This window comes from Elephantulus edwardii, unplaced genomic scaffold (genome assembly GCF_000299155.1).
Source record: "Elephantulus edwardii isolate Elephantulus edwardi_28Jun2011 unplaced genomic scaffold, EleEdw1.0 scaffold00018, whole genome shotgun sequence".
Classification (NCBI taxonomy): Eukaryota; Metazoa; Chordata; class Mammalia; order Macroscelidea; family Macroscelididae; genus Elephantulus; species Elephantulus edwardii.
The window spans coordinates 22,309,544-22,316,096 of NW_006399768.1; the positions used below are offsets into that span (position 1 = coordinate 22,309,544).

The window sequence follows — 6,553 nt, forward strand, 5'->3', positions numbered from 1 at the left end:
AGTACTGAAGAGCAATGGTGTCTCTCTGGAGACTAAGGTGCATCTGATACAGGCCATGGTCTTTGCAGTCACTTGTTATGCATCAGAGAGCTGGAAAATGACTAAGGAGGATAGAAGGAGAATTGATGCCTTTGAGCTTTGGTGTTGGAGAAGAGTTTTGAGTGTACCATGGACTGCTAGGAAAACAAACAGATTCATCCTGCAAAGGGTCAAACCGGGTGGCTCCTTGGAGGCAAGGATTCTGAGGCTCCATCTAACGTACTTTGGACATGTTGTAAGAAGGGACCGATCCTTGGAGAGGGACATCATGCTTGGTAGGGTGGAGAGACAGCGCAGGAGGGGAATGCCCTCTATGAGGTGGATTGATTCAGTGCAGTGACTGGGGCAATTCGGATGGGTGTATCTTAGGGCTGTTGTACATAGGGTTGCTATTAGTCACAAGCGACTCGACGGCACATAACAACAACAAGAACATACTACTTGAACTTTTGGAATACAGCTACATGGCCAACTTACTGGAAGGAATCCATATTTGTTCCAATTCCCAAAAAAGGCGATCTAAACAGAATGTGGAAACTATTGAACACTATCACTAATATTATACGAAAGTGAAAGCTTGCTGAAGATTATCCAAAAATGATTAGAACAGTACATCGACAGAACTGTCCAAGATTGAGATTGGGTTTAGAAGAGGCTGTGGCACCAGGGTATCACTGCTGATGTCAGCTAGACCTTGGCTGAAAACAGAGAATACTAGAAGGATGTCTCTTTGTGTTTTATCAGGTATACGAAAACATTTGACTGTGTGGATCATAACAAATGATGGGTAGAAGAATGGGAATCTCACAATACTTAATTGTGCTCTTGTGAAATCTATACCTAGACCAAGAAGCTTTTGTCTGAACAAAGCAAGGGAACACTGTGTGGTTTAAAATTAAGAAAGGTCTGCATCAGGACAGTATCCTTTCTCCATACCTATTCACTCTGTATGCTGAGCAAATCATTCAAGAAGGTGGACTTTATGAAGAAGAATTTGTTATAAAAATAGGAGGAAGGTTCATCAGTCTGCCTTATGTATATGACACAACTTTGCTTGCTGAAATAACTTTCAGCAAATGACTTGATGACTTGAAATGCTGCAAAAAGAAAATCAAAGACAGCCTTCAAAACGGAATACATCTTCACAACATTAAGAAAAGAAAAATCCTCACCACTAGGTCAAGAGATGGAGAAAACATTGATGTTATTAACAATTTCATCTTGCTTGGATCCATAATTAACACCCTTGGTACCAGCAGTCAGGAAATGAAAAGATGTGTTGCATTGGGAAAATCTGCTGTCAAGGACCTCTCCAAGGTGCTAAGGAGCAATGATGACAGTTTAAAGACTTAGGTGCATCTGAGTCAAACCATGGTCTTTTCAGTTACTTGCTATGCATCTGAAAGTTGGACAGTGACTAAGGATGACAAAAGAATCGATGCCTTCGAGTTGTAGTGTTAGAGAAGAGTACTGAATATCTCATGGATTGCCAAAGAACGAGCTAATATGTTTTGGAGAAAATCCAACGAGGGTCCTCCTTGGAGTTAAGGATAGTGAAACATCACCTCACATACTTTGAACATGTCAGGAGGGTTTAGTCCTTGTAAAAAGACATTTTGCTTGGAAAGGTAGAAGAGTCACCAAATGAAAGGAGGATTCTCAACAAGATGGATCTACACAGTGACTGTTGTAATAGATGTGTATATCAAGGAATGATGGTGCTGGATAGGGTATGCCTCAGATCCATTGTCCATAGGGTGGGTGTGAGTCATAGTCGACTCAGTGGTGCCTAATACCACATCATTGTCTGGGGAATAGTCTGCTTGCTTGTTCAATCAGCAAGGACTTTGAATCAGATAGCTCTGGGGTTACTGCTTGCTGGGCTCATGATCTGAGTCAGGCCATTTTGTGCTGAGGTACTATGTGTGAAGGAACTTAAGACAATGATTAGTACATAGACTATACTTAGGTAAATACTGTTTATCTTTTTTCTCTATTTCCCGAATCTTCAACTGGACCAAAGGACCCTTAAAAGAGGAAACTCAAAACTCATTGCTGTCATGTTGGAGTTGACCCTCTACTGGGTTTTCTGCCATTAAGTATGACTCATAGTGACCCTATAAACAACAGATTTTATCCCTGTTTTATCCTGTGCACTCCTCATCTTTTCTGACACGCTTGAACCCATTGCTGCAGTCATTGTGTCAGTCTGTCTTGTTGAGAATCTTTTTTTGCCTAGCCCTACACATTTCTATGTATGATATTTCATTTAAAGGAAAGATCCCTCCTAACAACATGCCCAAAGTATGTAAGATGGATCTTTGCCATCCTTGTCTTCAAGGAGTGTGCTTGGCTGCATTTTCTCTAAGACATATCTGTTCTTTTGGCAGTCCATGAAATATTTAGTACTCTCCTCCCAACACCACAGCTCAAAAGCATCAATTTTATGTCTGTCATCCTTATTCATTGCCCAGATTTTAGGTGCATAACAAGTGATTGAAGAAAACATGGCCTGAATCAGGTACACCTTAGTCCTTAAACTAACATCATTGCTCCTTAGACTTTCCCAATGCAGTATGTCTCCTGATTTCCTGACTGCTGGTACTGAGTATATTGTGGATACAAGTAAGATGAAGTCATTGACAGTTTCAGTCTTTTCTCCATCTTTGATGATGTCGCTTATCAGTCTAGTGGTGATTTTTTTGTTGTTTTGTTTTCTGATGTTTAGAAGCAATCCATATTGGATGCTACAGTGTTTGGTCTTCTACCACAAATGTTTCTGCAACAAATGTTTCAAGTCCTCCTCACTTTCATCAAGCAAGGTTGTGTCATCTGCATAGCAAAGCTTTTTGATGAGTCTTTTTCCAATCCTGATGCCACATTCTTCTTCATTCTTTTTAAAAATTTTTAATTTTAATTGAGATTTTAATGAAAGTTTATAAAGAACTTGGATTTCCATTCATTCATTGTCACACATTTCCTCCCTACCCACCACCCCAGTTCGCTTTTCTTTGGAAAAAAAATAAATTCTTTCATGGTTGCAGTTTCCTCTCCTCCCTGCCCCCCAGTCCACTTTGCTATGCAGCTCTTATTCTGTACTGTTGTCATGCAAATAATACCTAATTATCAATTCCTTTTAAACAGCTCTTTTCCTGTTTTCTGTTTCAATACAGTGCACATTATTTATCCCCTCTTTACTTAGTTTTCCCCCAACCCCGGTGTCAGTCCTGTTTTATAGAGTGGCATTACACCGTATTTGTCCTTTAGTGACTGAGATATTTTCACTTAGCATAATGTCCTTCAGAGTCATCTATTTGTATTATATTTCATGAATTTCTTGGTTTTCAGTGCTGCATAGTATTCTGTTGTGCGACTATACCACAGCTTCTCTATCCATTCGTGTGTTGATGAGCACTTGGGTTGTTTCCATATCTTTGCTATTGGGAACAACACAGCAATAAGCATAGGTGTGCATGTATCTGCTTGGATGGCAGTACTGATTTTTTTTTTGGGGGGGGTATATTCCCAGTAGTGGAATTGCTGGGTCAAATGGTATTCCTCTTTGCAAATCTGAGAAAGCTCCATGCTGCCTTTCAGAGTGGTTGCACCATTTTGTACTTCTACCAACAGTGAATAAGGGTTCCAGTTTCTCCACAACCTCCACAACCAGCATTTGTTGTTTGCTGCTCTGTTGAATTTTTCTATTGTTACTGGGATGAAATGATATCTCATAGATGTTTTGATTTGTATCTCTCTTAAAGCTAGGAATTTTGAACATTTCTTCATGTGTTTGTTCACCATCTGAATGTCTTTAGTGAAGTGTCTGCTCATATCCTATGCTGATTTTGCAATTAGGTTGTGTGCCTTTATCTTGTTTAGGTACTGGGGTAGTCTATAAATTCTAGATATAAGTTCAGACATGTCATTATAAAATATTTTTTCCCAGTGTGCAGTTTTCCTTTTTACCCTGTTGGAGAAGTTTTTTGATGGGCATAGGGATTTGATTCTTAGAAGGTCCCATTTATCTATTTTATTCTCTCCTGGTTGTAGGTTTTTCAGGATGCTTAGAAGACTGTTCATGTTGTAGATCCTTGGTTTTAGTCCTAGGTCCTTGTTCCATTTTGGGTTGGTTTTTATGTATGGCGTGAGATGTGGGTCTTGCTTGAGTTTTCTGCAGATAGTTTTCCAATTTAGCCCACACCATTTCTTCCCCCCCATCATTTCTTAAAGAGGCTGTCATTTCCCCACTTAGCTGATTTCATCTCCTTCTCCAAAATCAGTTGACCATAGGCAGATGGATGGTTTTCTGGGTTCTCAGTTCTATTCCATTCTTCTCTGTGTCTGTCATTGTACCAGTACCTGGTGGGAGATCCTCCAGATGGCAGGGCCTGGTCCTCCAGGTAGTGGGGCCGGGACTTACATGTGTCAGGGCTGGGACTTCCAGACACTGGGGAGGGACTTCCAGGTGGTGTGCAGAGCTTCTAGGCAGTGGAGCTGGGACTTCTAGGCCGGTACTTTGAGATCGCAGGTGGGAGTGTCCAGGCAGCTGGACAAAGTTCCCCATGTCGCAAGTTCAGGGGTCCAGATAGAAGGGCCAGGGGCCTCTAGTCAGGGGGTGGGGCCTTGCCAGGCAGTGGTGCCATGGTCTAATGCTCCAGGCAAGAGACCAGACAAGGACACACTAGGAAATTTTTAAGGCAGGTACCTCGTTAATTGACTGGATACATGGCAGAGAGAGAAGCATCACTTAAGATAAGCATTCTTATCTTACCTGTTTCCAAATATTTCAATTATCTTCAACAGAAACTCAGTGTTCCTAAAGCAAGGAGTCTCTTTTCCCTCTCTCCTACCTCCCTTGTAAATAATCCCTTACCTTAGGTCTTATACATATGTTTATTCTAAGTATATTATATATTTAATGTAAGTGAAATCATACAGTGTTTGTCCTTTTGTTGTGACTGTTTTTTTTTTATTTTTTTTTTCCAATCAACAGGATATTTTCAAGATTATCCATGCTGTTGCAGGCACTGTGAATGTGTTTCTCTTCATAGCAGAGCAGTAATACTCCATCACATGTACACAACTTGTTTCTCATCTGTTGATGGTTATTGAGATTGTTTCGATCTTTTATCTGTGATGAAGAATACTACAGTGGTCGTTAATGTAGATGTCTCTGTTTGTATTCCTCCTTTCAGTTCTTTTAGGCATACGTACAGAAGTGGAATTGCTGACTTGATGGTAAATTTTTGTAACAGAAATTGTGAGGGTGGTACAGAATAGGGCAAGTTTTAGATCTGTTGTTCACTATGTGTGGTAATTGACTTCAATGGCACCAAACACCAGCACCAAAAACATGACTAATGGTGTTGAACACTTTTTAATGTATTTGCCATTTATGTTTCTTTTATAGTTAATCAAGTTTTTTTGCCTTTTTGCTTTTTAAATGGAATTGCTTATTTGCTACTTTGTAGTAATTTTATTTATTAAGCCCTTGTAAGATATGTAGCTCTCCAAAGTTCTCCAATCTCCCATCTGTAGGTTACCAATTAAGCAAGCATTCAGCAAACTTGGATTAACAAAAGATTTCTCTGTATTTTCTTGAGTCAGTTTAAGAAGTTCATATGTTTTGGGTTTTTAAAAATTTTTTTCATGAATTTTTTTTTTCATTAATTTTAAAGAAAGTTTACAAAGACTTAGTGTTCTCATTCGTTTATTGTTGTACTTTTTTTTCCGTGCCCACCCTCTTCCCCCCAGTTCTTCTTGAAAAGTAAAACTCTTTCATTGTTATGCAATTCCTTCCCCCCATGTCCACTCCACTGTGCAGCCTTCATTCTGGACTCCTGTTATGACAATAATACCCAATCGTATATCCCTTTTAAACAGTTCTCTCCCTCATCTTTTCAATGCAGTATATATCATTCATCTCCTCTTTTCTGTCTTTCCTCAATCCTGATGTCAGTCCCGTTTTACAACAGTGGCACTATGCAATATTTTTCCTTTTGTGACTGAGGTAGTTCTCTCAGCATAATGTACTTCAGGGTCATCTATTTTGTATAATATTTCATGAGTTCTTGTTTTTCAATGCTGCATAGTATTCTATTGTGTGAATATACCAGAGTTTCTCTATCCATTAGTTTGCTCATGAGCACTTGGGTTGTTTCTATCTCCTTGCTATTGCAAACAAAGCCACAGTAAACATGAGTATGCAAATATCTGCTTAGGTAGCAGTTATGGTTTCTTTAGGGTAAATTCCCAGTAGTGGAATTGCTGGGTCAAATGGTATTTCTTTTTGCAGCTTTTTGAGAAAGCGCCATACAGTGTTCCATAGTGTTTGCACCACTTTATACTCCCACCAGCAGTGAATAAGGGTTCCAGTTTCTCCGCAACCTCGCCAGCATTTGAGATTTGCTGTTTTGTTAAATATTGCTATTCTTACTGGGATGATATCTCATAGTTATTTTTTTTTAATTTAGGTTGTTTATTTTTCATTTCAATGAACATCTACAGAGATTTT

General features: G+C 39.4%; 1 pseudogene; it reads right to left on the minus strand.

Moving 5' to 3' along the window:
- LOC102860306 overlaps positions 1-4,603 on the minus strand; it is a 38,636-nt pseudogene extending 34,033 nt beyond the window's left edge.
- Between the last annotated feature and the right edge of the window lie 1,950 nt (positions 4,604-6,553).